Below are 27,643 nucleotides of genomic sequence, written 5' to 3' on the forward strand. Positions count from 1 at the left end.
GGATTTTCTGTGGCCGCCAATCTTCCGCACCCAGTGTTGTTACCAGCCACGCTAATCAAGTTTCCGCGGAAAGGTGTCATAACTGTCAACCGAAACGTCGACGGCGGGGACCATAAGGGAGGGCCCGCTTAGGGCTGGAATTGTGCGCAGCGATATGAGGAGTGTGGAAATGAGAAGCCTGCCGGTAGACTCTCACACACTAATATTACGGCGGACAAGAAGCGGATACGCGATTTAAGCCAGCGCCGTACCTCCCCAGTAAAGTGTGTTGCTCCCCACCCTCTCTTTATCGGTGATGCTTGCACGGTGCTCGGCCGACAGACTCCAGCCGTGCCCGAAAACCGACGCCACGAAAACAAGGTGACCAAACTGCCTCCCACCGGAACTGATGACGGCACCAACATTGCGTCATTTCACATGAAAAGGAATGAATGTTTATGCGAGGCTCTCAAAAACAAAAAGAAGGGCTAGAACATAAACATAGACGAACTAAAATATGTCTTCATTGGAAATTACGTCCAGTAAATGTCAACTAATCAAGCGAATTTGCAAGGTACTTATACAGCGTCCGTGGCCCGGTCACCGCCCCAAGCTCTGTCCACCACACGGTGGATGGCGCGACGCGGCCATACGCCGGCCCAGTTGCCACGCTCACAGAATGCACACTTAGCAACACAGGAACGGGCATATTCCAACTAAAGCTCAGCACCACTCCGCACTTGCACGCTTTCGGGCCCACACTTTAAGCCACACAAGCGCCGTGTCCGCTGTTTTTCTATTATTTTACGACCTCGCTGACCCGCGAGCGCTAGGCGAACGAATGCGACAAACTGATCCGGATCGCGTTTAGCGAGCGATTTAGCGTACTTCCGAGTGAACTAGAATAGTCTTCCGGCGTCACCGTGAACAGATGAACCATCCGAAAACGAGCCAAACAAAACAAGTGTGAACAGCCAAACATTGTACAACGTCTTCTGAATTGACGCGGACGTAAAAAGGGCATACCTGTCGTTAGATTTGTTCGCAAAACCTAGCGCAGGATGTATTTTTACAACATAAAAAAGGGATATTGAAATCTGAGGAAGCAATGAATCCTTGACTTCCTGGTTTTAATCTCTTTGCCCTCGAGGTACTTGTACAGCGATAATAAACAAGACATGCTGGCACCAGATGAAGAAATGAAGCATTCGTTTCTTGGTCCTTGTCTTTGTTTTGACGAGATTGCCACTTCGAGTCTTGTGAGGCCTGGTAGTACTGGTGGTCGTTGAGATCTAATTGTGAGGTCTGGTGAGGACGGCAGTGCTACTGTTGCAAGAAAAGCCATATACAGGGACCAAGAGAAAGTGGTGACCATGGTATTCTCGAAGTGCCTTCGGAAGCCCGCCGTGGCTGATTCGAGGACGAGGCAGATGAAGCCGAGGTTGTTGATGCAGTTGAACTCGGACACTGCATCACTGGGCGACACATAGCCCTCACTTATCGGGCTCACACTGCAGTCCCCTGTCTCTTCAGGGTCAGACCAGAGTAGGTCGCACTTGGGTCTGGCTGGGGACACCTCCTGCACGCGCTGAACGGCGCGTATTCAGTACAGAGTTCGGATGGATGGCGTCATGCCACCGAGAATGCAGGAAACTATGGCGTCGACGAGAGCCGAGAGCGTGAGGAAGTCGAAGGCGTGAGTGCAATGTCGCCAGACGGCAGAAGTGCAGTACGTGCTGGAGCACTCGTCGTAAAACCCGAACACTTGAGTGATGTGCCGGTTTCCATGGTTGTTCTTAAGCAGCATGATGAGAGGTGGGTAGCGCATTTTGAGGGCGAGCAGCAGGACCCGGCGTAAGTGGTCTCCCATGATGACGGCTTTTGTTTCTAGGAAGTCTCGGCCCATCCTGAAGAGCTTCATGGTGTCGCAAAACAGTCAATTTATGGTCACTGCGGATTGCACAGTCTGGAGGTTGCTGTCCACTGCGAGGAGCTCTCGAGCCTTGGTGGTGCAAAGCGGGTTCACCAGGAGAAAGCGGTTGGCCGACCCAGGCGGGCCAGCGGTGTTGTTGTTGTTGTTGCGCCTTTAGGGATGGTACATACCCAATCAGGGGATCGGCCAATCAACAGAGAATGGTTAAAATGAATGGAATTCTTATCTAATCACGAGACGCTTAGGATGGGCACGCAGACTTTCACGCCGTCGTTTTCGACGTAGTGGCTGTCCACGGTACAGGATACGCAGCAGTCGCAGGGAAATTGAACAATGCAGAGGGAGCGATTTCCGGTATCGCCGGCCCGTGACTCAAACAGGGGATTGCAAGGTTTAGCCGGTACCCACGTGACATTGTATGTAATAGTGCTTTGTAATGCCAAGCAATTTCTCGCCCATGCACAGCAAGTCCGCTCTTTTAGCGAAGTTGTTGCAAAGTACAGAGTGTTCGGTTTATGGGCAAATCATCACCGTCATCATCAGCAGCACTAAAAAAAAGTTTATGCTGCTGCTGATGATGATGGTGGGTTTCACGTGGGCCTGTAGAGGATGGCTGTCCTTCGGCTCACAAGATAGACCACCACGAAAGAAGAATAAGAACAAGGGGAAAACGAAAGCATCTTTATCTTAAAAACCGCTGTGGATGCTTGGTGACGCCAGCGGTCCTTCAAACAGCATGTGCATACCCCCCTCATTCTTTCGGGGTAATTAGTGCTTCTAGTGCGACACCACGCTTCCCCTTCGAAAGCCGTCGGATCGATGCACAAACGAAATCTGAAGAAACTGAGAAAACTGCGAGGTGGTTATCGTAGGATAAATGCGAAAACCAGTCCGCTGTACATCGAGCCTTTCTGAAGTGGGCGCCAAAAGTACACACACTCACTGATGGGAAGACATATTTCCGGACGCGGACTTCTAGTCACGTGATCACACGTGAGTAGAGCACTAGCACACCAGCCACGCAGAACTGTGATTATGAGGACCTGTTGTGTATGAAGTGTGCTTGTTGATTCGATTCACGCAACAGGACGGAGAAACGAAAGCGAAGAGGGGGATGCAAACACTGCGAAGCAGTAAGAAAAAAAGCCGTGCCAAAGTATTTTTGGTCGAAAACGATGAAACGAACGCTAAGACATATGCAAACACTACGTGGCAGCAAAGAAGCCGTGAATAAGCGTCACCAGGTTTTCGCCTTCAGCACACGCAAGGAAACTTAAGTGCCGCGAGAATTTTTCTGGCACTACGGCTTTACACGGCTCATTCAGGGATTTTCTGTGGCCTCCAATCATCCGCATCTGCTGCAGTCGCCAACCACGCTAATCAAGCGCCCGCGGAAAGGCGTCGTCACTGTCAACTGAAACGACAATGGCGGGGATCAGCAAGTGAGGCCGTGCCTGCTGGTGGAGTTGGGCACAGCGAAAACAGGAGCTTGGAAAAGAGGAAGCGTTCCGGTAGACCAGGGATAAGCTGTTTCAGCCAGCGCCGCAGCTGCGCAGTAAAATTTGTTGCCTCCCCTCTCTTCTCTTTGGTGATGATGCTCGCACGAGGCTCGGCAGTCTCCATCCGTTCCTGGAACTGACGCCACCACGCCAAAGCAACCGAAGCGCTTTTCACCAGAACCGATGGCGACACCAACATTGTGTCATTTCACACAAAATCGGACGAAAGTTTACGATAGGCTCTCAAAAAGAAATAGAAGGGCTCGCATATAAAAGTAATGTACTTACGATATGTCCTCATTAGAAATTACATTCAATAAATGACGCCTTATTGCAGGAATTTTGAAATTACTTTTAAAGCCTCCCGCGGCCTGGTCACAGCCGCAAGCTCCGTCCGCCGTACGATGGATGGCGCCACGCGACCAAGCGCCGGCCCCATTACGATGCTCACATAATACACACTTATGAAGACGGGCACTGGAACATTGTAACTACAGCTGCAGCTACTGCGAGGCTCTGGGGATCCGCTACAATATTATTTGGGGGTGTGATAAGACCCTCCACCTAATCGCCTCCCCACCGGCCTTCTCCTCCCATGAGCACTGCAAGAGAGCGCTGTTTAGCTCAGATCCAGACGACAAACTTCGGCTGGTGAAGTGAGCTCAAGAGGCCGGACGGTCTCAATGGCTTGTGGGATAGAGACTCTTCCCCAAGGCCAAATGCTCCAAAGAGACATTTATTCTTTCTCTCTCTCTCAGCAGCACCAGGCAGCACTCCGCAGCTGCAGGCTTTCGGGTTCACATTGTAGGCCACGCAACCGAAATGTCCGCTATTTTTATATTGTTTTAAGGCCGTGCTGATCCGCAGGTGCGGTCTAAACGAGTGTGTCAAACTAATCCCGGCCACATTCAGCGAATGCTTTATCGCACTTCTGAGTTAATTACAGTATAGTGTTTCTGCGTCATAACGAACAGATGAACTATCCGTAAAGGAGCCAATGAACACCTGTTCAAACTGGCAAACATAGCACAATGTTTTCTGAATTGACGCGAACGTAAAACAGGTCGTTCCTGTCGTTTCCTTCGCAAACCCTAACGCAGGAGGTATATTCACAACATAAAATCAAGATGTTGGCATGGGAGGAAGTACTGCGGCCTTTACTCCGTAGTTTTAATCTTTTTGTCCTCATAATGTGTTTTTGCAGTGATTAATAATAAATGAGATGCTGGGACCAGATGAACTAATGGAGTCTTGACTGCCCGACTTTAACCATGGCCTTCATGGTGTTGTCCCATCGAATCTCCTGAGGTCTGGTAGTACGGGTTGCCCTTGAGGTCTGGTTATAGAGGACGTGCAAGACGGCAGCAATACTGTCGCAAGAAAAGCAATACAGTGATCCCGAGAAATTGGTGACCGTGGTCTTCTCGAAGTGCCCTTGTAAGCACTCCGTGGTTAATTCGTTGACGAGGCAGATGAAGTCGAGGTTGTTGATACGGTTGAACTCGGACACTGCATCACTACAAGAAACATAGCCCTCACTTCTGGGGCTTGCTCTCCAGCCCTCTATTTCTTCAGGGTCGGACCAGAGTATGTCACACTTGGGTCCGGCTGGGGACCCCTCTTGCATGCGCTGAACGGTGCGTATTCGGTACAGAGTTCGGATGGATGGCGACAGTCCACCGTGAACGCAGGAAACCATGGTGTCGACAAGAGCAGAGAGGGAAAGGAAGTTGAAGGCGTCAGTGCAATGTCGCCAGACGGCAGAAGTCCAGTACTTGCTGGAGCACTCGTCGTAAAACCCGAACACTTGAGTGATGTGCCGGTTTCCATGGTTTCCGTTAAGCAGCGTGATGAGAGGTGGGTAGCGCACTTTGAGGGCGAGCAGCTGAAGGAAGGCCCTGAAGCTGTGGAATGCTCGGCCCAGGCGGTCTCTCACCAAGAAGCCATTCGACCCCAGAAAGTCTCCGCCCACCTTGAAGAGCTCCGCCATGTCGGATAACTGTCCGCCCATGGTCACTGGAGATTGCAGTGGAAGTTGGCTTCCAGGACGAGGAGTTCTCAAGCCTTGGTGCAAAGTGGTTTCACCCGAGAAAGCGGTTGGCCGACCCAGGCTGGTTGGTTGGTTGGTTGGTTGGTTCCTTATGATATGGCGCGTACCCACGCGGGGGATTGGCCAAGAAGCTGCCAGTAATAATTAGGCTGTGACCCGGTTTATTTTAGAGAAAAAAAAGGAGTACGAGAAAAAACATTGAGAGTAGAAAAAAAAATCTTTGGATTGAACAGGATTGTCAGGAAAAAAAAAAAAACCTTGCGAATGAAGGCATAGCTATCTAGCAGGGCATCCGGCCTGTCGCCGCAACAAAGGAATGAAAGGCGATCACGACATCTCTGTGGCAATATCCTACGACGGAAGCACCCAGGGAAAGAATAACGGTTAAAGATAAAGGGAGATTCAGCCGATTAAACGTGTATTCAAGGTGCGTGCGTCGCATCGAGGAAAAGCTGCGGCAATTTAAAAGAAAGTGTTCTATTGTTTCAGGGGCATTGCAGAAAGGGCATTGAGGAGATAACGCCTGACCAGCTTTGTATAGATAAAAATTTAAAGGGGGGATTCTGCAACGAAATTTTGTGATTGCGACCTCACATTTACGAGATTCGCAGAATTTAGGCTTCCATAAGTGAGAGAGGTGAATATAGTCGGAGCATGAACGAAGGGCATCTTGCCGATTACTTTGTAAAACTTGAAGGCGCCTGAACCTCGCCCCCAAAAGAAAACTGTCAATTGGGCAATTCACGACGGCAGGACCCCCAAGAGCCAAATTGGCTAATTGGTCTGCCATTTCATTTAAGATTATCCCTGCGTGACCAGGGACCCACACTAACCGGATCTCGCGAAGCTGGTAAGGAATGAATGAACGGAATGACCTGAGAATAGAAGAATCTTTATCATTTGTTAGAGCAGTGCACACGGAGAGAGAATCCGAAAGGATAACCACCCCCGCAAATCTGTGCTGTAGTTTATTAAGGGCTAAGATTATCGCCAATAATTCTGCCTGAAAGATCGGGGTATAGTCTGGCAGCCTGATTGAGAAGGACCAATCTAGAGACTGAGAATATATCCCTACCCCAGCCTTCTCATAACGTTGCGAGGCATCTGTGGCAATGACGACATCAGTATGAAGAGTGGCCAAGTGATCTTCAAGTAAATGATTGAGTAATCGGGCCGGCAATAATTTCGCATGCGAAGGAAAAATGTTGTCCAAGCTTATGTCGACAGGCGACAAATTATCAGAATAGGGCTGGAGTAGAAAAAGATCTGCACGAAGAGGCTGCAGCCATGCCTGAACGCAATCCAATTGAGGACGCTGAAATCGGGGCCACGTAAATCCTCGAAAAAGGTCAGGCCTCAAGAGGAAGATGGGTTGAGCTTCGTATAATGGAGATTCAAAGAGTTTTAGAAATGTTACAACAGTTAATAATTTAAATCGATCCAGAAGTGAAGGCAACCGTGCCTCAAGGTACAATACAGAGTTAGCTACATACTTTGGCAACCCTAAACATAAACGCAACGCCAATCTCTCAATAAGAAATAGGGGATGGAGTTTGTACGTCGCGCAGCCAGAAAATAACACGCAACCAAATTCCAATACTGGGCGAACATAGCAACGATAAATCATTAGCAGGGCGTCTCTACGCATACCGAATTTATGATTGCATAGCCTACGCAGCACTCCCGCAGCTTTTTCACCTTTGGCAGCAATGTGCGAAATATGAGGACGCCATGTGAGGTGGTCGTCATAAATTATACCCAAATATTTAATTTCCGTGACCTGAGGGATGGATTGCAACCGGTATGTTAGACGTAATGATATAGGGTTATTGCTGGGAAATACTATAACGGCACATTTACTGACATTTAGCGAGAGGTGTAACGTGCTAAGCCAATTATCCAGGACAACCACATAGTCCTGCAGTCGCTGATATAATGCTTGGATGTCCCTATCAGCCGAGAAAAAAGCAATATCATCGGCATACACATAGGTAGATATGCCGTTCTGTATTGGGATAGAACTAAGGAGTAAGTTAAAAATAACTGGAGAAAGAACTGATCCCTGAGGAACTCCACGAAATTGGTGATACTGGGATGTCGATAAGCCGCCCTTGGAACAAAAGAATTTCCTTCCCTTTAAAAACTCACCAATCCAGGAGCGGATGTACCCTGGAATCTCGCTAGATGCAAGGCGTGACATCAACGTGCTGTACTCTACGCTATCGTAAGCCTTTGCTATATCTAGGGTTACCAGCGCACTTACATGTTTTAGTCGGCGAGCTAATTTAATGCGGCTCTCGATGTCGACGTGGGCCTTCCAAATAGAATTTCCAGGTCTGAAGCCAATCTGGGCGGGGCTTAGAATACGATTACTGTTCAGAAACCGCATAAGCCGGCCATGCAATACCCTTTCAACCAACTTTACCACGTTGCTAGTCAACGATATCGGCCTAATATTGTCTTTGACGAAACCCAAACTTTCGTTTTTCAACAATGGTGCTACCCTAGCGATTTTCCATTCAGAAGGTATCCAGCTGTTTTTTAACGACATGTTGACAATGTTTAGTAAATCATCAGGAGACACCTCAAGCAGAAATTTTAACATTGCCACCGTAATGCCGTCTGATCCTGGAGCACACTCAGACAGCTGTAAAACAATATCAGCTAATTCCGCCCTTGTCACTGGAGTGAAACCCTCATTCGAAACCTGGCACACAAAAGGAGAGGTCAACCCAGAAGAAAAACGAGATTCCAGTTCCTGCGCAATACGTTCCAAAGTTTCCATAGACTCACTCGTCGACTGAACAATTGACTTGCCGTTATCCTGATCTTGTACAACCTTTCTTGAACGGAGGAATCTATGCAACATGCGTCTATTTTTGGACTTTGATAGAGAGGCGAACTTTTGGGTGTTATAATTTTCTTTTGCTTTAGAAACAACCCGCTTGAATATTGCAGCTGCAAACTTGTAACTGGTCCAATTGGATGGGCATTGGTTTTTAAGAACGTTCTTCCAAGCCGCTTCTCTCTGACTATACGCACGAGCACATTCCTCATTCCACCATGGACTGGAGCCGCCATCTTTTTGAGAACAAATAATAAAGCGGGATTTTTTAACAGATTCAGAAAGGATTGATAACACTTGAGCTGCCCGGAGTTCCTCGTCTCTCGATGGAATAGAGCTAAGTGCTGTCTTTAGTTCTTTTTGAACGCGATGAAAATTTATATGCCGAACTATATGTGCTCGCGGTGACGTAGGAAGGCATACAAACTCATATACAATTGGGATGTGGTCACTACTTGTAGCCTGGTCCCAAGTAGACCATGAAGATATATTTCCCGGTGTGGAGAATGTCAAATCAAGAACAGAACTGGTCTGCCATCGAAAAAAAGTCGCAGTTCCAGAGTTAAAACAATACAAATTGTTGTCCCGCATCCAGTCGCAAAGACGCCTGCCACAGGAATCTGTGCGGAAACCCCACGATACGTGGTGCGAATTGAAATCCCCACAAAGAACAACTCGTTTTTCACACGCCGACACGGCAGCATCGAGTGAAGAGGTGGAAGTTACTCCACTCGGAAAGTACGCATTCACTATAGAAAATGCAACGCAACCTGGAAGATTGAATGTCACTGCCAGAATTTCCGATTCCACAGAGATAAATTGAAATGAGAGATGGGCTTTATGGAAAAATCGAGGGGATACTAAAGTTAGCAATCCTCCTCCTTTAGTTGGACGGTCTAAACGGAACGTTCGGTAGTTGTGGAATCTAAATGGCCGACCAGGAGCCAGCCAAGTTTCCTCCAGTACAATAACATCTGGTCGGGTTTTAGAAACAATATTGTGAAGGTCTGTTAGCGCTGAAAAGACTGAACGACAATTCCATTGAAGTATCCGTAGAGACATTATGGGGAAGTGATGGCCGCCACAGCCGCCTCCAAAATATCACCTGTTTTTTGACTCGCTTGACCTTTCTTAGACTTTTGTTTCGGGCACGATTCAGGTGAACCCAAAATCGGCGATCCTGTTCTTTTATACACAATTGATTGATACTCCATGTCTTCTGGGTGGTTCTCAGACTCGACGTTATTCTCGTTAGCAGGACGAATGTTCGATGCCATGCGAGAAACAGGCGGGCTAGTTGCGGCTTTGGATGCATGACGAACCATCGATGCCGAACGACCGGGGGGCAGGCCAGCTACCATTTTGGAGGGAAGAGAAGTACCTTCGCATTGGGACTGAGACGAAGGGTTGGAAGAAGCAGAAGTGGATGGTGACGGTTGGCTGAAACGGCTTGAAGAGTGAGCGGGGTCAGTTTCATCCAAAGGTAGTTGATTGAGTGACCCAACAGCCTTAGTATTAAAACCACAAGCGGAATCTGTTTGCACAGCTACGCCACACAACGCGGACACAGACTCTGTGATGTGTGCCGTGTGAGCTGTTAGGAGTTCTGCCATAGCATGCAGGTAGCGATCCATCATCTTTGACTGACTTTTTTCGATTGCTGACGCGATCACATCAACAAGAGATGCGTCCACAGTAGCGGAGCCACGTGCCACAACTGAGGCATAGCCTGACGATCTATCTTTGACTACAGCCATCGCCTCACTCCGCGAGCACCGGCGCTTTTCAATGACCTCAAGGATCTTCACCTCTTGTGCTCGAACTGGACAGTTGGAGTAGTCCGCACGGTGTGAGTTTCCACATAGGCAGCAAGTTTCTTCATCTGTCTGGCATGGAGCAGGAGGGTGATCGCCTCCACAAGTGCAACAACGAGCAGACGACTTACAACCCCCGACACTGTGGCCGAATCGCCAACACTTTCGGCACTGTAGTGGACGAGGGGAAAGCGGCTCAACCTTGAAGATTACGGGCCACGCTTTTAACTCCCCAGGGACAGACACACCAGCGAAGGTGGCGATGACTGACTCGGTCGGATAGCGGACATCGTTCTCTACTCGGCTACAGCGATGCACAGCAATGACACCAGCCGAAGCGAATTCCTCCAGCATATCTGACACTGACATTTCTGGGTCAACTCCGCGAATGATGCCCTTCGAACATGCAAGATGGGCAGGCACAAATGGGCTCACCGGGAAAGAGGCAAAGGTTGAACACTGCAGCAAGTCCTGCACGCACTCTTGGTCAGGCGATCGGATCACAACGCCTCCTTTCCCGAAGGGACGCACGCTGGTGATTTTCTGGAAACGCTCCCTAGCAGCACGAAGGGCGTTTTGCATTTTCCCGGGATTGTTGTGCCGTATTGCGCCCCCATTCGTGGGCACAAGAGCCACAGGGATGTCGGTAACCCCATTGCGGAGGAAAGCCTGCAAAGGGAGCTCCTGCGGTGTAAGACTGGCCGACCAGGGGGAAGGCCTCCGGCCAGGAGAGTTAGTCGCCATGCGGCGCAATAGCGCCCACCCTCACTACAACCTGAAACAAAGCAGGTCACAAAAGGAAAGAGGTGACAAAATCACCTAAAGCTGGCCAAAACCCCGCGTAGGAAGCGAACGCCTTGCAGAGACGTTCGAGCAGAGACGCTTCTTCTTCTTCGTCTTCCTTCTGGAGGCTTCTCCGAACAGCCACTCCACTTTTTCGCCGTCGTCTTCCACATATCGGCCATTCACGGCATGTGGCACATACCTCTCACAGGGAGATTGCACAATGCAAAGAAACCGATTGTCGGTTTCACCCGCACATGCTCAAATAGGGCATTGCAGGGATTAGTCGGTATCCACGCGACATTGTATATGATAATGCTTGAGAATGCCAGGTGATTTCTCGCTCGCTGCGGGTCCTCTCTTTTAGCGAAATTGTTGTGCAGGACAGACTGGTTATTTCATGGGCGATTCACCGTCGTCATCAGAAGCACATGTAAAGTTTATAGTGATGATGATGACGATGGTGAGTTTTAATTGGTACTGTAGAGGGTGGCTGTCTTGCGGCGCACAGAACAGAACCCCGCTCTCCCTTCCTGAAGAAAGAATAGGAACAAGGGGAAACGAAAGCATCTTCCCCTTAAGGACGGCTAGGGACGCTTGATGATGCCAGCGGTCGTACAAACAGTAGGCACCATTCTTCCTCTTCGGAAGCCCTCTGATCGATGCGCAAGCGAAGCCTGAAGAAGAAACTGAGAAAACTGTGAAGTGGGAACTGCCGGATAAATGAGAAAACAACAACTCCGCTGTAAACCGAGCCTTTCTGAAGTGGGCATCACAAGTAGACACATTTCCGGACGCTGACGTTTAGTAACGTGATGACACGTGACTAGAACACGTGCACACCAGCCGCGCAGAAATCTGATTATTGTAAAGCTGTTGTGTGTGCCAGTCGGCTTGTTGAAGCGATTCGCGCCGTGACATGAAGAAACGAAAGCAAAGAGAAATACGCAAACACCGTGAACCAGTAAGAAAGCCGGGCCAGTATTTTCCGTCAAAAATGATGAAACTAAAGCGAAGACATATGGAACCACTGTAGTACAATAAATAAGTCGTGAATAAGCATCCCCAGGCATTCGCCTCCAGCGCACAGAAGGAAAATTAGGAAAATGCACTTATGAACGCGTGAACAGGAATATTGCAACTACAGCTGCCCTCCTGCGAGGCTCCGGGAACCCTCTACCATATTATGTGGGGCTGTGATAACAGCCTCCACATTCCCCCCTTACCTTTGCCCTCCTTTGAGCACTGGGAGAGAGCACTCTGTCGAAATCAGACCCTGACGAACAACTTCGGCTGGTGAAGAGAGCTCAAGAAGCCGGACAGAATCAATGGTTCCTGAATACTAACTCTTCGTCTAAGGCTAAATGCTCCAAAGAAACGTTCATTCTCTCTCTCCCTCTTTCTTTCTCTCAGCAACACTCTGCAGCTGCATGCTGTCGGGTTAATATTGTAGGCCACGCAACCACCATGTCGGCTGCTTTTATATTATTTTACGACCTGGCTGATCCGCAGGCGGTGTCTAAACGAGTGCGACAAGCTAATCCCGAGCGCGTTTAGCGAGCTACTTAGCGTACTTCCGAGTGAATTAGAGTATGGTGTTTCTGCGTCACCATGAACAGATGGACTATCCGGAAACGAGACGATGAACATCTGTTCGAACAGGTAAACAGGCAAAGTATTCTGAGTTGACGCGGATGCAAGAAAAGTTGTTCGTGGCGTTAAGTTTCCTGCGCAAAACCTAACGCAGGAGGCATTTTTACAACAAAAAATAAGCGTTCGCGTGAGAGGAAGTAATGAAGCCTTAATTGTCTTCCTGGGTTTTATTTCTCTGTCCTCATTAGGTATTCTAACAACAATGGAAAAAGATGTTTTCGTCAGTTCAAGTAATGAAGCATTTGCTTCATGTTCGTAATCTTTGTCTTGACGGGGTCACAGCTTCGAATCGTATGAGGTGTTGTACTGGTTTTGCTTGAAGTCTGGTTGTCGTGCAGCTCAAACACAGCGGAGATACAGACGCAGATACAGCGGTAAATTGGTGCCGAGAAGACGGTGACCAGGCTTTTCTCGGAGCGCCACTGTAAGGCCGCCCTGACCAGCCCGTGGACGTGGCAGACGAAGTTCAGGTTGTCGGTGGAGTTAAACGTGGACCCTGTATCACTTCCAAACACATAGCACTCACTTATCAGGCTCGCGCTGTAGCCCCCTGTCTCTTCAGTGTCGGTCCAGAGCAGGCCGAACATGTGTTTAATGTGGGGCACTTTCGGTAGGCGCTGAACCGTGCGTACCTGATCCAGGGTTTGGGTGGATGGCGACAGGACACCGAGAACGCAGAGCACCCAAGCGTCGACGAGAGCGGAGAGGGGGAGGAAGTCGACGACGTCAGTGCAATAGCGCCAGACGGCAGAAGTGCGGTACTTGCGGAAGCACTCGTCGTAAAACCCGAACACTTGAGTTATGTGCCGGTTTTTATGGCTGCCCTTAAACAGCTTGATGAGAGCTGGATAGCGCACTTTGAGGGCCAGCAGGAGGAGGAAGGTCTCGACGCTCTGGAATGCCTTGAAGGCATAGTTCGTTCCCGGAACGTCTCCGCCAACGTTGGAGAGTTTCATGGCGTCGGAAAGCTGTCCACCTATGATCACAGGGGACTGCACTGTCTGAAGAGTTCTTTCTACGGCGAGGAGTTCTCCAGCCTTGGTGCAAAGCGATTTCAGCTCGAAACAGCGGTTGGCTGACTCGGGAGGGCGAGCGGTGGGCACGCACTTTTACGCCGTCGTCTTCGGGCTGCCAGCCACCCACGATACACGGAAGTTATCCTCGCAGGGGGATTGCACATAGCAAAGAAAGTGATTGCTGGTATCCTAGACACACGACTCACACAGGGGATTGCACGGATTAGCCTGTATCCACGCGACAATGCATTTAATATGATAAGCCTATTTCTTGCGCGCTGCTTTCGAACAGCTGGTGCGAGGGTTCCGAAGAGCAGAGTTAGGTCAATGGGCGGAGCAGTGCTCAAAATAGACACAAAAAAGCCTAATAGAACCTTTGCAAAATGGCCAAATTATTGGCGGAAAAGCAGCAAGCCACTCTGGCAACACTGTGCACTCGCTGCGCCGCCATTAGAAAGGAAGCGAAAAGGCTGCGAGCACAGAGTTTCTATGGAGTAGCTACCGTCCACCGTCCACGTAATTGCATACGCGTCCCGCGAAGTGGTGTTTCCCACTGCAGGATGGGAAAATAACTTTGCCGCCCTTCCTTCGACAGAAGAGCGGCATATTCAAGACTTTTATTCTTCGAGGTCGACCACTGAGAGGTCCTACGAGTACGAGCGATCATACGTCAGCGTGGAGTCCTACGTTACGCCATCGTCAGTGTTGACAAACATCAGCAAGCAAAGGTAGGATTTGTTGCTAATAAAGAATAGCCTTAGCGCTGCCTCCTTGTTTGGTTGTCGAGTTTTAATTGTGTTTAATCGATGCGCCCTTGCCCCGTGGTAGTCGCGGCTGGCCGCTATGAACGGGCTATGAAGGGTCCGTCTCTGCTGAGCGCTCACTTTGCGCATGTACAAACTTTCAAAACTACTCGCAAAAATGACCGAAGCATGCATAATGAAACTGATTTTGATGTCTCTGCTAGAGGTCATGTTTGCGATCCACCGCCTCTGTACTTGTGGCGCTTAATTTTTCCGTCGGTGAATGCGGTGCTAATGCGGGAGCGATAGGTCGCACGCATGCGTCAGCAGCGAGCAGAGGCAGTCGACCTTGAGAGGAACTCAGAGGAAGAAACAAACACAGAAGAAATCGGAGAAAAGAAGGGCACGTCTTGACTCGCCCCAGACGAGCCGTTGTGCAGCGGGGTAGATAAGCGGAAGCGATTTGACCAGCGTTAATCTTCGAGGAGAGAAATACGACTACGGCGCTGGGTAACAGACTCGTGGGGCAACAGACTCGTGAAGTCGTGGGCGAAAACGTGCAAACGCAACGGCGTTGCTAAGACCTGCTTCCTTTCTAATGGCGTCGTCGCGTTCACCACCGCTGTATTCTCAGTGTTGTCCGCATTTTTGCAAAGGGTTTATTCTAAAAAAAAATTACGCACCTCTCTGTCTAAAGACGGCGATGGTTGAACGCAAAGCTTTTTTGCGATAGATTCTTTGGTTGGTCAATCCCATACTGTGAGTATGTGCTACTCTGGAGGTACGCATCGCTTTCGTAATATACCCACAGCAGCTTTCGGGTGTGCGCTCCGTAGGCCTAACGCTTGGGTGGGTTTGGGATGTACTGTACATCGCGAATCGGCAGCTGCTGCTTGTCGTCCAATTCTACCATGTCGAAATAGAGCAATCGGTCGACGCCGGCCTGATAATGCGAAGGACCCAGGTTATATTCCAGCCACGGGAAGCGTTTTTTTTTCTTACACTTCTCCCACGATAATTCATCTTCATCGTTATAAAAAGTTGGTTTTCCTGCATGGCGTATTAGTATACAACGGCATCAGTTGGCAACTAAACGGCAACTAAAGCTTCGCTTTAAAACGTGAAGGGCCGCGTTAAGGTTGGCCTCGTGCGATCGCCTCTGTGTTCATCATGTGCAGTGATAGGGGATGTACACCACTACGTAATGTGTTGCCCAGAGCATGATGTCAAGCGGACTGCAATGCTCTCAGTTATTAGAAAGTTGGCAGCCCCACACAACACCCTGATCTCACCTAACTACCACCACCACCACCATCACCACCTTTAAGAAAACGTGTTCTGCGCATCGGCCGTAGGAAGAAAGTAAATTTTGACTACCGGGTTTTATGGCTAGCGTTGTGCAGTCACTTTGACTAATTACACGGTTAAGAAGCCATGCACTCCTACGTCTAACGACGACGATGGTTGAACACGAAGCTTTGTAGTGATGGATTCCTTGGTGGTGGTCTGAGATCGAACTTTACCTCGAAGAGAGGTTTGGATTTCGACTCGTTGAGCTTTGACTTTGACTATTCGGCATTTGATTTCACGTGAAGAAAGCTTCGCGTCCAACCGTCGTCTTCATTGCGTGATTTTTGTGATTTTTTAATTGAATTGAAAAGTCTGTATTTCTCGCGCGAGAGAGATGAGGCTGGGTCCTGGGACTAACGGCACGGACGGCCTGACGGAGGTCCTCAGCCCCCTGCATACTGCGCCGGCAACGTATATCTCAGTACATTTTCTATGTATACAATCGAACAAAGCAATACTTTTTTCACAAATAGGGGAATAAGAAAAAAGTCATAAAGCAACTAGAAAGAGAGTATGAGAAATGAGGTGAGAAAAAACAAACAAACAAACAATAAACAAGGAATGTCCATGCACCCATCTCCAAATCCAACTGCTTCGACCGTGTCGGAATGGTGTAATCGGACAGGCGTCAACTTCATAACGCTGTGGCCCCAGGTTCGTCTCCGACCGAGGGAAGCGCTTTAAAGCGAAGCTTTTGTGTCCTCACTGATGCCGCTGTACGCCAACAGCCCCTGCAGAAATGCCAACCTTTTCTGACGACGAAGATGAATGATCGTGGGGGAAGTGAAAGAAAAAAAAACTGGTTGATTTCCCTGTCATGGGTATCAGTAAAACACGAAAGTGAAATGTGCAGCGAAATCTGCAGCTGAGCATGATTTGCGTGTCGGCTGCTGCCTTGTGGGTGTGCTTGGCGAGTGACGTCCTGCTGGCGGGTCGCTTCGGCAAACGTGTACTGACGTCATTTCCGTGACGGGTGTGACGTCAGGGAAAGCTTCAGGTATCGCGGCATGAAACACTTTCGTGTTAAAATATAAAACCTGAAAACGAACAACCGTAAGTATAACGTACTGTTTAGTACTAAAGGTTGCTTTCCCGCAAGAAGACCCTGTGTGCAGGCATGCACCCTTCACAGGCCGCTTGCTTCATTGTGACGTCAGTTCCGTGACGGATATGACATCAGCAAAATCTTTATGTATCCGGGAATAAAACCCTTTCGTGTTAAAAAAACGCTTCCTAAGGCCGGAATGGAACCAGGGAACCTGGCGTAAGCACTGACGCAAACACAACAAAAACAACGAGAGGCTGTGTAGTCCAATGAACCAGCTCATTCCACTAACAAGGGGAGCGCCTAGTGGTGGCGCCACCCGTCCAGCTGCCCGGTACCTATACTATTGTACTCCTTCTTCATCATCGATATGTGTGTATTGTTTGTCTAAAACCATTCGTTTTTTTCTCGCGATTTTCAAGTAATCGTTTTGACACGATGAAAGCCTGGTCTTAAGCACGCACCGTGTGTCCAGAGTTCTTATCAGAGCTTTCCGGTCGACCAACCGGTCTATGGGGAAATGCATAAGTTTTCTGACAGAAGGCCATCGCCCCATTGAGAAAGCCTTCGCTTTAAAAATGTTCGGAACACACCGCGGGGAAAGCTGGTAGCAAGTAGGAATCCTTGACGATGACCCTCTCTGTAAGGAACATTCTTTATGTTTTCGCATTTCTTCCTCACCTACGCCCGGGAAAAAATTATGTAGGCGGTCGGCCATGGCTAAATAGGGCGTTCAAAAAGCAAGGAGATCAAAATGCGGCGGCTGTTGTAACCCCTTAGTTCCAAAGCCGAGCGACAAAAAACAACGATAACGAAAATAAGGCCTAACACAGGTCGGAGGGCCATTTGCTCGCCCACGGCTATGGAAGGCTGAGCAAACGGGAAACAAAGATTTGGGAGCAGTTGGGCAGTTCGGGTAATGAGTACCTCACATTACGTCCAAGAATAGGGACGGCCAGAAGAAAAACTTAGAAAGGAAATAGATCTAAGAAAGCAAGTATTCCCTTTCCTTTCATTTCTTTTTGTTGCCCCTCTGAAACCCACTTCCATTTCCTGGACGCGCCAGGTCGAACAGTAGCCCGTTCTTGAAATGAAGAATCTCTTAAAAACAGCAACTGCAGTCTTGTTCCGGCTTCAAAGAAGACCACAAAAGTAGAACTATGAGGTGCGGTTGAATGCACACAACAGGAAGAGGTAGGTTCGTTTTTTAAGTCTCTAAAGAGCGACGCAGCACTCCGTACTCGTCTATTTGACAGCGATTTTCAGCGCTGGCGGCCGGGGGTCAATTCTGTTCCCCCGGGCGGTACAATAAAAAGGATAGTAGAGAAACACGGACGTCACCTTGTCAGGTTGAGCCGCCAAGGGTTATCGATCCCACCGGTGTCTCGGTCGACGGAGACCTTTCAGGAAGGCCGCGTATAAGAAGAGCAGCAGTGCCTCCTTGTTTGGCACCTGTGGCGTTTGGCCGCTCTCAGGAGGAACGCCGCTCTTTCGGTGACGTCGACAGCCGGGGTGCGTTCATAGTGCGGGGTCCTGGTACGAAGAGGCGGAAAGAAGAAAGAAGACGACAAAAGACGTTACAGGGGCCATAAGACAAGATACAAGTTTGGTGCATTGAAAAGACAGCTTTGTCCTAATAACAATGACACCAGTTTTATCGCGAACCTCAAACAAATAATCGAGATAAGAAAAACAGACGAAGAAGTGGCGACTTCCCAGGCACGTTCGTGCGGTTTTGTTTGACGTCACAAAACTTGGTTGCGCAACTGGCAGTTACCGACCTAAGCAACCACCGAGAAACATGATTGGACAACTCTAGTGGGGCCTCTAGTACTGTTTTAGGCTGTGTCTAGAGGGCCGTTTAACGGTACTCTACGCACTCGACTAAAGCGACGTCCACCGGCTTTTCGCAACGTCATCGGATGAAATTTTAGACACCGCATTCATTTTATCGCATAAATTGAATGCTAACATGCAGGTAATACATTGTTAATCATGTTTTTAGCACTGTGGTCAAAATTATTCTGGTGACCTCCACTCCGGCGCGCCTCATCGCATGCGTTGCGTCGGCGCGTCAAACCCCACAATCAATCAATCAATCAATCAATCAATCAATCAATCAATCAATCAATCAATCAATCAATCAATCAATCAATCAATCAATCAATCAACTTTGTAATTACGACCCCTTTAAAGGGAACCGCTTCTTAATTGCCACCTCCGACAAATTGCTTCTTATATACATACACCCTCCCTTCCCAATCCCCGAATGACATCTAAAAACTCGGGCGCTTCTTATAGGTGAAACGAATGTTTCTATTGCACAGAAAAATAACGAAATTCAGGAGTGTTTCCACCGCTGCAACATTATAACTTACTAAAGGGGTCCTGAAATACCTTCCGCCGATGCATGGATGTACATGTAACCAAATAAGACAATGTATTAGCAATGTCCTCCCGCAAGAATTTTGTTAAAGCGATGAGTATTAGCTGAGAAATCGTAAATCAAAACCGCGCATTATCGTCGCGCCGCGTTTCCTCCTCCTTTCGCTGTTGACGGCGCGAGAGCCTTCCCTCCCATGATGCTGCGCGCTTCAGCGGTGACGTACTTCCGCTATTACGCTGCTCAGACTGTCGTCTGCTACGGGAAAGCTTTGTTGACACCATGAATCCCGCACTCCGCTCAAGGCTGGAAAAGCGAACGAAAAATCTGGCCGCATTTGTGCGGCGGCCTGGCCTTGTCCTTTCGCGGTGTGCGTTGCTGCAGGGCAGCACGTGACTTTTAATCGGCGGCGAACTCGCAGCCGCACGGGGAGGATCGTGGGCTCGTTCCGTTTGATGCACCGCGCACTGTTTATCCAAAAAGCGGCGTATCAGATGTGGCCCCACTGGTGCCGGGTCTTATTTTGCGGTGGTGGTAATTCCTGCCGGCGGCATGTGAAAAAGACATTTTAAACCGATACAGAACCCGTGCACAAAACGCTTCAATCATGTGACCAGTTAAGCTTGGGGCGACGCGTGGTGGAGAGCGGCAACGTTGGCAAAACATGCTCCGGCGCGGCTCTGAGCTTTCTAGTGCTGGAGCGAGCGCCATTTCTTTGACAATCTCAAACATCGGTTGCCTTGGCAACAAGGCACAAACCGCCCCAGAAGTCAGCTACGGTTGCGCGATCCCGGTTCAGCTCGGGGCCCCACCTCGCGACATGTGGGCACTGCAGGCGTACCACTCACTCCCATTGGGAAGTGTGAGATGCGTTTGGCATTACAGGAGGCGATGGTGTGTGTGTTGTGGACGCCTTTGTTTCGCGATGAAATGCGACGTTGTGCTCCTGCGGGTGGATAGTGCTTCCCATGGTCTGGATTATCTTTCTCGAGCGACGTACGACTCAACCTCGTATGGGGTATGTGCAGTGTGCGTGGCTAAAAGCCATCTCGGCTTGCGCGCCAGAGTTAAGTGACTTGCTGTTCGTCCCCGCAAACCGCGCGCGAGGTGAGTGCCAAATTTACGACGGGCAGGAGGAGGCAACTTATCGTCTGTCAATCGCAGTTCAGACTTGCAACGCATGTTGTGACGTTGTGTTCGTTCGAAACGCATCTCTGGATTGTTTTGAAGTGGAATAAAAGGTATCCGTCAAACCCGGGCATTCGGCTCAGGGCGTTCTCTGCGATTGCACGAAAGAAGTGGCACGGGGCTTCAACGCTCTCTTTACGGAACGTACTCAGGTAAGAGAATATCCATGTCGTGTTATGGCCGTGTTGCATTCAATACGAACGGTTAAGCGTTTGTTTACACTTGTTTCGTTTGTCCTAAAATGTCCGAGCACTCCGACACTCCGCTGGAAGATCAGCCGGCGAGCCGACGCTGAGCAGACGACTCATCTCTTTGCCGGAAGTGCGTGAAAAAGCCGCCAAACAGCAGGATGTCTAGCTCCTGACGAACATCTGGGAATCGATGATGTAGACATGTGAAGATGGCGGCGTCCAAAAACACGAAGGAAAGGGTGAGAAAAAAGCGACAAACTTTGCAACAAAAGTGTGAGCTTTCCGCTGCGCATAAAAGAGTAATACTTGGCCCAGATGACCTTGACGACCCAATCTAACGATTGCGCTACTTCATTTAGTGTGCTCAAAACGCCTTTCAGGGCCCCTTAATGGTACTGCAGTCGATTCTCGATATTTCGAGGTCGGTTAATTGGACTTTTCGGTTAACTGGAAGCGATGTTCCGGCCCCGGCAATTTTACCTACAAATAAATCGGCGAAATCGATCGATCATTCGGAGATAAAACCCAATATATCGGTTAATGGGAAGTTCTTTTGAATATAAAGCACCGAGGTGACCGCCATCTCTTCATAAAATTCATCGTTTTTAAGGGAGATTCACATGATGAGATTCCTATAGTACATACTCACGGGCTTCAAAATCATCATGTACCGATACGAAAAGTTTTGCGAATTCGTCGAGGCCATCATAGCGGCCCAGTTTGCTTCTTTTAGAAGTGTATCACTTCTTAACTGAGATAAAAAATACGCACAAAACGAATTTTGGTTTATCCAGTCTTCACTAGATGGCGCTAGCTGTCTAGCAAGCAAGAGTTTTTTTTTTTTTATTTGAGTACAAGAGTGTCATATTTCCTAAGTAAGCAAACTAGACCGTTTGAAGCATTTTCATGTATCTGCCAACCTTTTCTTATAGGTGCATGGTGGTTTTTAAGCCCATGGAACATGGAGTAGTAAGTCCCATCTATGAATGGTAACAGGTGAGACCGTCATGCTTTGCACTTTGTCGGCGCCATCGCAACTGAGTCAGCGCACAGTCGTGAAGCGGCAGGGCACCTGAGACTTGCGGAAGCATACGCTTCTCTCTGTTTTCAGGTCCTTAACCGTGTTTGTTGCGCACAGCACAGCAACCGTCTTTCTTGCGCGGTTGAAGCTTCAGGCTCAGAATTTAGCTATAAGTTTGAACTATCGTGGCAAACCATATCGTACGCACAAACTTCCGACGAAAGTGGAGATTTTAAATAAATCCAAGAAGAGAGGCGGGTTGCGGACTAATGGCAATGCTGTTACTGGGCCTCCTGCTTAAGTAGAAGTACGGTTAATTCGAAGATTTTTGCGGTCCCCGTGGACTTCATAAAAACGGGAGTCGACTGTATACACGCTTACTTCAAGCACGTGTGCCGGTGTTGCAAATGTCTACTCACAGCCATACGATCTCTTTACAAAGGCGTTGGCCAGAAATCGACACAATGGAACGTGCCGGGCTTGCCAAGCTATGGTACGTAAATAAACCACATTACGAACAATTTCAAATTTCCTTTGTTGCCATTTTTATCATATGAGATGACTGCTGATTACCAATCAGTCATCCAACTCTTGTCATCATATCTCACATCCCTCCTACACTGCCCATGAGGTCTTCGACAGTAAAGATATCAATTATGCATCGACGCTTTTCCCAAAATGCGTTCGAAATACTTCCTTTCTTTCTAGAGAAGTAGGCTTCACCTTATAAAGGGTACAGTTGCGGAGAAGGGACATGTACAGGCTCAAAAATCGGAAGAGGCTTGAAGTGCGCTGCAGCCGAAGTAGCTCAAGGATAGTGATGTTTAGGTGTGACACCCTTGCTGCTACAGCTAAGAACACAAGCAGATCAGATAGAATCGTATGCGCTGGAGCTGTTTCGGCCGTAGTGACCAAGTAAGATATGTTTATTTCAGATCTTGTTGGAGCTGCGCTGTGGGTGATCATGTGACCCCTCGTGCCCCCTTCCAACCATTTATTCGCCCTGTTCAGCGTGATTCGGACTACTTAACACAGCAAAGCAAATAGTATAAAATCATGAGGAAAGGGCACGTACTCTGACGTTGCGACCCATCAGGCTTGCCATAGGGCGGGCCAAAGGAACCTGTACTTTATTCTATGACCGTTAGGTTCTCGTTTTGCGTTGTCCGTAGTGGCTATGTTGATGCTTTATATATACCTTGAGAGCCTATCTGTCGGCTTTATTATAATTCTCTCTCTCTATCTCTCTCTGCATATATATATATATATATATAGCGAATCAGAAAATGGGAAATGAGGGGCTCCGTTAAAATAAGACAGAAAATAAGGGTTGGCAGTCAAGAAAACCTCGGAAAGCAAAGGGGAGGTTGTGGATGGTCATAGAAAGAGATGAAGAATTTTTTTAGTCGAAAAGAAAGTGGTGAAAAAATGCCCGCCGGGTGGGATCCGAACCCACGACCTCCAGAATAAACGGTCTGGTGCGATAGCCACTACGCTACCGGCGGGGCTGTTTCCCCAGCACTTTCTCGGGTATTTATGTTAAGTAATTTTTGTTTCCTGCACTTGGGGGTGGTAGCCAGCGCCACTCGGACTACTCGGGGTGAAGGGGACCTTCTTTATAACCCCCCGGGGCGTGACTCGAGTGTCTACGACATGTCGAGAGTGGTCGACCGGCGTTGAACCCTCTTAAGCCCTCTTTGGCACCAAGACTGCCAGAACAGAGGCCCTCGCTAAGCATGTAGCGAATCAGAAAATGGGAAATGAGGGGCTCCGTGAAAATAAGACAGAAAATAAGGGTTGGCAGTCAAGAAAACCTCGGAAAGCAAAGGGGAGGTTGTGGTTGGTCATAGAAAGAGATGAAGAACGGAAGCGCGTCATTTTTGTCAACATCTTTGCACTGTGCAAACACAAGACAGGCGCTGTGCAAACATGGCGACAATGAACCACCAGCTCATCCAAGCTTCAATTCTGTCATTTTCCCCTTATTGGTTGCGGGCGGCCGAAAAGTAGTCGTTATTATGCATTATACAATGCGCATACATTTCCATACACAAATTTTACACGCATGCCAGTGCCCTTCTTAATGGCCGTTTTTTTTATTACATCGATGTTACGCCATTCAATCCCTTTCCGTCTTCTATTACTCGGCGCGTAGAATCTCGTTACCGGCAGAAATGGAAATGTCTCTTTCTACTGCGTTGTGTGCGCAAATACCTATTCTTTCTGGGGACAAAAGAGATATCTCTGGACACGATGAATATTGCGTCCTCTTTTTCTTACGCGACGTCAACGTGCTAAATGGTGTGTTCCTGGCCCTTGAGTCGTCTTCAGCAAGAAATGATTATCATCGCCATCGTGATAGTCGTTTCAACGGCGAACGATTGGCTGAGGTGATAAAACGCCACTGTCGTCATTTTCCAGGTCGGCCCGGGAACGTATTTCCAAACGCTTCGCTGCACAGAGCACCCACGTGGCATGTGGGATGTCACTGCGCGCGCTATTCTTTTGAGCGCTTGCTAAAAGAAGCCGGCCGTTCCGGCTCTGTAGCCTCGATGTAGAGTACTCAGTACGGGCGCTGGCGTCTTGGGTTCAGGCCGAAGCAGTTCTACCTCTTCGTTTTCGTTTTTCAGTGCCTTGTTTTTTTTTTTTTTCAAATGTTTTTTTTCTTAACTAAAATCTACACGTTATTTTTGTTAAAGATGGTGACTTGGTATGTTCTAGGTCGCTTTAGGTTTGGGGCACAGCCAATGACCACATTGAGTTACCGTTTTCCATCGCGCGAACAGACATGTCACGTGTGTGCTCTGTGCAACGAAGCGTCTGGAAATGCGCGGCCAGGGAGGGGATCTCTAAAGTGTCAGCCGTTAGTGGGAAGTTCCCGTCCGTCGCGTCAGTTCGTTTCAAGTCCATCCCGAGAATACGCATACCCATTCGAAACTACAGAACGACGACGCTTGTCTATGAAACAATTTGAAGGTAACCAGGTGGCACTGATAATCACAACACAGTGTGAGGTTGCTCTGAAATTAGAGCCTCAAGAGTCCAATTCTGAGAAAATCCGTTGTCGTCGTTGTTGCTGTCCAGTCAAGAAAATAGTCGCCGCTGTAAACAAAAAATAAAAAAAAACCGCCTGATGCGGTGACACTATCTCTAAAAGCTACGGATTCTTGGCCAGTCCCGCAAGTGGGGTATTGGCAACGAAGAAACGAACAACAACCACAACGGCGTTTGTTCCGCCGCTGGCAAAGCGCGGTAATAGCGCAGTGAAAATTTGTAACTTAAAAAGGTATACGTTTGGGCGAGTTTTTAAATCATAACGAACGTTCAATGCGCAGAGTAGACAAAGACTACAGAGAGAAGACGAGACAATGGTGACGGCGTGGTGTGGCAATCACCATGTCATCATTGCATTCATCATTGCACCATGCCATCATCGATGTATTGTAATGACTGAACATTCCGACCACGTACCCCTGAAGTGTCGTGTGGACGGTAGGGTATAAGGTGACGTGATGATTTGGTGTGTGTAAAAACGCGCTTCTTCCTAATAAAGTTAGTTGCAAGTTGCGCATTGTCTCATCTTCCTTCTGTCGTCTTCGTGTAGTCTGCGCATTGAACGTCCAGAAAATTTGTAAGCTGAGAGAAGTGTATCTCTCACAAAGTGTAACGATGATATATTGAAAATAACCAGTGATTTAATTATAGTTAGAGTTCACAAATTTCAACTGCTTTCTCAATGCAGGGCAGCGGTGTTTAAATAAATCAACCACAAGGTTGAGCCTGTATTTGCTGCACCTTGTTTTCTAGACATCAATAAGGAAAAAAAATAATAACACAGCGCTAGCGCATTAGGCTGTTATCGCGGAGACCCAGGTTCAAATCTCATCGGACCACACGTGTGGTTTTTATCTACTCTATACAATGGCGGCCATTATCTTGACCGAGAAACAACAATGACGATGATGTTTTTCGCAGAATTAGGCACTGAAGGCTTTCGCTATAATAATGTCATCATAGGTGTAGAAGGTGAACACAGAAAGCCGCGGGAAAACCGACAATTCCGAGAACGGCCGAAAGACGATTTTAAAGTTTCTTCTGCAGGTGGCAGTCGACGCGGGGGCACGAGTTTGGGTCCGATCGTAACACGGAAGACAGCTTTAATCCGCGGGAAACAGCCGAGCTTTAAAATTTCGCGTCCCCCATAACGGAGAACACGTGACCAAAAAAAAAAAAAAAAAAAAACCGAAGCCACCCGTTGCAGCTGCCGGGAATCCACGAGGTGCCCAATAAATTACGAGATCGAACAGACTCTTCCGTTCGCACCTCTTCTCGATTTTCCGGCTTCTAGCGACCGCATTATCCGCCAGCGCACGATGGAGACTGAATGGACGACTGTACGAGGGCTCTTCTCTTCGCAAACAGCCGAAGGGAGCAGTTTTTTTCTCATTTCTTGTAAGGTTTAAAAGTCTCTTTGTCAGATTAGTGCAGGCTTTTGTTCTTAGCCGCATAGTCTGCGCGACGCCCTTTTTGGCACTAAAGGCCGAAAAAAAAAAATCAATAACATCATTAAGCGAGCCCATAAGCAGGCACTATGTATACCCATTGCGGCACCAAATGAACGCTTTGGAGCGATGGGACTGCACAATACCATAGACGAGCTTGTAGAAGCCCAAAAAATACCATCGCTAGAAAGGCTCTCCAAAAGCACAAGAAGCAGACACATCCTACAAGAGCTTCAAATCACCTATGCTACTCAACAAGGAAAAAAGGTGGACATCCTTAGCCAGCAGAGGGCACGCATATACATAACCCCTTTGACCAGAAATATGAATCCCGTGCATAACCTACAACGCAAGACTGAAAGAGCCAAAGCCCTCCAAAAGAGATGCGAACGCTCTGATGACAAGGTCTACGTAGACGCGGCCGAGTACCGTGGACAAAACGCCATGACCGTGGCAGTAGTCGATCATCAGGGCCATTGAATAGCCTCCGCAACGATCTGCACGGACACTCCGGAGGTAGGAGAAGAGGCAGCCATTGCACCGGCGCTTTCTTCTACAAAAGCGAAATTCGTAATAAGCGATTCCAAATCTGCGATCATAAACTTCGCAAAGGGAAGGATCTCACCCGAGGCCCCCGGAATCTTTACGGGATTCAAAGAATTAAGGCTCCGAGGGGTCCGAATTATATGGGCACTGGCGCACTCTGTACTTCCGGGGAACGAAAGCGCTCACGAGGCAGCTCAAGGTCTGAGCTTCTGAGACTGCCCAGAAACACCTGAGGCATCGTTCCGCACGGGGGTTAAGGACCGCATGGTGACCTATAGGGAGGTAATGGATCATTACGGATTAGGGAGGGCCAGATATCCCGCATCTCATCGCACTTTGGGGAAGTGGCAGTCAGTAGCATGGCGTCTACTTCAGTCCTATACTTTTCCGAAACCGGTGACGTACAGTTATTGTTACCGCTGTCTATACGAAAGTAATGTAAATTGTGTTCAGCAAGGGCCGACCTTGAACACATTTTATGGGCCTGCCCCCTTAAAGTAAACACCACACCTCAAGCCCTAGACATCGCTTCCTCAGAGCAGTGGGAGACCGTGCTGCTCAGTTCAGACCCGGACGTTCAACTCCGGGCCGTCCAGATGGCCGAGGACGCCAACAGGGCCCAAGGACTTCTGGCCGCCGTCTGAGGGGGGAGGAATGAAGGGGACTCCCATCTCACTTCTTCCCTTACCCCCGTCTCCAGCCCAATAAACTTATGCACTCACTCACACTCTTTGCTACGAGCGTCGTATGTGGATTAGCAAGGTACGCTGATGTTCTGGCCGACGACTCGTGGCTATTCTTTTTTAACAGGAAAGTGTTTTATTCCCGGATACAACTACATTTGAGTAACGTCATATCCCTCATAGAAGTGACGCCAGTACAACGAAGCGAGCGGCATGAAAAGAGTGCACCCCTGCACACAGGGTCTTCTTGCGGGGAAGCAACCTTTAAAACCAAAGAGTACGTTATATTTAGGGTTGTTCGTTTTCGGGTTTTACATTTTAAGACGAAAGTTTTATGTCAGGATACACCAAGATTTAACTGACGTCCTATCCGTCACGGAAATGACGCTAGTACCCCTTTGCCGAAGCGACTCGCCAGC

General features: G+C 48.6%; 1 protein-coding gene and 2 pseudogenes across 3 annotated transcripts in view; all 3 read right to left on the reverse strand.

Moving 5' to 3' along the window:
• The window catches only part of LOC144149439 (neuroglobin-like), a 350,592-nt gene that overhangs the window by 37,642 nt on the left and 285,307 nt on the right, over positions 1 to 27,643 (reverse strand). For all 3 annotated transcript variants that reach the window (XM_077681001.1, XM_077681000.1, XM_077680999.1), the window contains exon 3: positions 18,052 to 18,243. The gene's annotated coding sequence lies outside the window, so the exon portion shown is untranslated. The remainder of the gene's footprint in view (positions 1 to 18,051; positions 18,244 to 27,643) is intronic.
• On the reverse strand, positions 1,916 to 5,401 carry LOC144148540 (serine/threonine-protein phosphatase 4 catalytic subunit pseudogene; annotated as a pseudogene).
• Positions 12,778 to 15,228, reverse strand: LOC144148541 (serine/threonine-protein phosphatase 4 catalytic subunit pseudogene; annotated as a pseudogene).

This window comes from Haemaphysalis longicornis, unplaced genomic scaffold, assembly GCF_048455015.1.
Source record: "Haemaphysalis longicornis isolate Haplotype H1 unplaced genomic scaffold, Haemaphysalis longicornis Haplotype H1 scaffold_8, whole genome shotgun sequence".
NCBI classification, from domain to species: Eukaryota; Metazoa; Arthropoda; class Arachnida; order Ixodida; family Ixodidae; genus Haemaphysalis; species Haemaphysalis longicornis.